The 3,221-nt window shown below is 47.3% G+C and overlaps 1 pseudogene across 1 annotated transcript; it reads left to right on the top strand.

The window, feature by feature from the left end:
• Positions 1 to 1,508: 1,508 nt before the first annotated feature.
• On the top strand, positions 1,509 to 2,189 carry LOC311625382 (rab-like protein 2A; annotated as a pseudogene). The gene has a single exon. The product of its transcript is annotated as a rab-like protein 2A (transcript).
• Positions 2,190 to 3,221: the final 1,032 nt, after the last annotated feature.

Genomic DNA, 3,221 nt, shown 5'->3' with positions numbered 1-3,221 from the left:
TGGTTTTTTAAGCATACCTCCAGGAGGAGTGCAGGTCAGAGAGCAGGCCAAACAAATGCATCCACTCCTGGCCACAGCCCCAGAAATAGGAAATAGCTGAAAAGGCAGGTGCTTTTAACAAAATATATTCATAAGAATACTGCAAAATAAAGGAGATTTTCATCAGCAGACAAGAAATCCTAAAGAAGCCTAGAAGATAGGAAAGCAAAGGGAGACAGTACTGACTGAGGACAGATCCAAGGGAAAGAACACACCCCAAACCAAGAGCAGAAGAGAGGGACACAGTCAGAGAAGTCTCGCTCTTGGAGCAGTCCTGGCGGGAACTTGAGATTCACTCAAGAACTGCCCTCGGAACAGCAAACACTGGCAGGAGCCCCCTTTCCCTTGTTAATGAAAAGCTGCTGGCAGGAGCCGCCTCTAACCCCTGGCTAAACCCTCAGAGCTTCCTTCTCTCTCAAGAAATATCCCGAAGGTGGGCTCCCTGTGTGGACATAAGGCCCTGAAAGAGGAGGAAGGCAGGCCGCAGAGCATACAGGGAAGGGGAAGGAGTGATGGGAAGTCCTCTGCCGGGAGGCAAATGCACTGCCTGCCTCAACATCAGAATTAAGCCTTCCCCGTTTCAGCAGTGGGGGTGGTGGAAGGGGTCAATCCGTAGCCAGCTGCTCCAAGCCCAGGCACCTCAAATGAAGCCTGGCCGTCTCAGTCAGCCCCCCTAGACAGGGGAATCGGGTGAAGACTGCTTCAGAGGAGACCTGTCTTAGCTGCCAGTATGAATGTAACTGGTCTTTCCATCATTACTTATGTTAAATAAGCAACTGAGGTTTGCAAGATATTGAAGGAAAACAAACAGCGTTTAACAACAGGGACAATAACAAAAAGATTCCATGAAGATTAAAATAATTAAAAGAATGAAGAAAATGGAAAAAATAAATTCTGATCAATATATTCAAAAAGACTTCGGAGACTATTACATCCATAAGACAAAAAAATGGGATGCTATCTAGTGCAATAAGATCTAAACGGAAAAATGGTTTTTAAAAATGAGGTACATATATTTGCAAGGAAGAGACAGTCATTATTGTACACATACAATCTTCTACCTAGACCAGTGGTCGGCAAACTGAAGATCCTGAGCCACATTCGGCTCTTTGGCTTCTTGAGGCTCTTTCCCAAAACACCCGGTGCGGGTGCGCACATACAGTGGGATTGAAACTTCGTGGCCCATGTGCAGCTGCTAAGCCAACACTGGCAGCTGCTTGCCTTTGGCCTTTCTGTTACATGAAGAAAATAAACTCCTGTTTCTTTAAGCCACAGTTGTGATTTCTGTTGTTTGTGGTAAAACATGTTCCTAACTGGCCCATTCACAACAACCAGTGCAATGGCGGGAAAGTTTATAAACACAAAGGAAGCAAAACCTGGAAGCCGGTCAGCCCTGCGGGTGGGAGTGGGAGGTATGGCCCGGAGCGTGTGCGTCAGTGATAGGAGCCCCCTCCCCTGAGCTGAGCCAGGGGCCAATGGCCAGGGACAAAGCCAGCCCCTGTGAGGTGGACCAAGAGAAATATGATGCTGAGGACAGCGTGAAGGTCACCTGAAGGACAGTGCTGTGGGCAAGTCCAAACTGGTGGGGAGATTTCTCATGAGGTAACCGGCTCTTACTAGTATCTCCCCAGCAACTGTCCACGTACGCCTGACCCTGCGTTAAGCACACAGCCACTGTGGATGGCAAGACTGTGCTTGTGGACTGTTGGGACACAGCGGGCTGGGAGCGGTTCCAGAGTATGCACGCCTCCTACTACCACAGGCTCACGCCTGCATCATGGTGTTCGATGTGCAGAGGAAAGCCCCCTCTAAGAACCTGCCACCTGGTACAGAGCTTCGGGAGTTCACGCCAGAGAGCCGTGTGTGGTGGTGGCCATAAAATAGATGCTGACATAAAGGTGACCCCAAAGAGCTTCAATTTTGCCAGAAAGTTCTTCCGACCCCTGTACTCTGTCTCAGCGGCCGATGGCACCAACGTGGTGAAGCTCTTCAATACCGCGATTCGATAAACTGTGTCCTACAAGCAGAATTCCCAGGACTTCATGGATGAGGTTTTGCAGGAGCCTGAGAACAGAGATTTGGACCAGAAGGAGGAGGCCCTGCCAGACAAAGAGCAGCGTGGCAGCACCAAGAGCCTGCCTCCCTCCTGAGCCCGAGGATGCCTCTCCCCTCGCAGCTCTGGCTCTGAACTGAGAACCGTCATGGCCTTCCACACCCAACGCTCACCCAACGCTCTCCTGCCCGTGCGGGAGGGTGGGGAGAGAGGGATAGAGAGTTAGAAACATCGATGAGAGAGAATCATCGATCAGCTGCCTCTTCCACACCCCTACTGGGGATGTGCCCGCAACCAAGGTACATGCCCTTGTCCGGAATCGAACCCGGGACCTTTCAGTCCGCAGGCCGACGCTCTGTCCACTGAGCCAAACCGGTCCCGGCTCGTGTGTCTCTTAAATGAAGGGAAATGTAGGTGGTTATTGGTCTCCCAGAACGACTTCAGCATGAGGCACTCCTTCCCGTCCCACGCAGGGTGGGACGCGGTGCCCGGCAGCCAGGGCGCAGGCGTGCCCTTCCCTCCGGTGCCTGTGGCTCACTGATGTGCTTAGTGACCGTCTTGTATGTCATTTCCACTGTGTTTATTTTTCTGTTTTCCTTTTACAGAAAAGGTTGAATTACACTTTAAAAAAGAAGCAAAAACTATAACATTAGAAATAAGTAAAACAAGAAAAATGAAAGTCATGCGGGGAAGACTTTTTTTAAAACAGGCTTCAAGAAGATTAATGGACAAGTTTCTGACTGGGAAGACTTCCTAGGATAAAGATTTTTTTAAATCTATGAGCCAATGTACTATCAACTGAAATTCTAATAGGATCTTTAATACAACTTGGCCAGCTTATCCTAAAATTCATCTGAAGAAGAAAGTGAACAAGAACATACCTTCAAATTTTTTGAAAAAAAAAAAGAGGAAAAATGAAGAATATTTGTCTTATTTAATATTAAAAATAGTATTTTATATTATCTGAAGTTGCATTATGTAAAACAGTGCAGGAATAGGCAAATATACTAATAGGAAAAATAGAAACTCTGAAAGCATAGTCATATATTGATACATGGAATTTGGTATATAATAAAAGTGACATTTCAAGCCATTAGGAGAAGAATAGATGTTTAATAAATGGTGTAAG

The sequence above is a fragment of the Pipistrellus hanaki genome (assembly GCF_964339955.1).
Source record: "Pipistrellus hanaki genome assembly, chromosome: 1".
Classification (NCBI taxonomy): Eukaryota; Metazoa; Chordata; class Mammalia; order Chiroptera; family Vespertilionidae; genus Pipistrellus; species Pipistrellus hanaki.
This window is presented reverse-complemented; position numbering and strand designations above follow the sequence as displayed.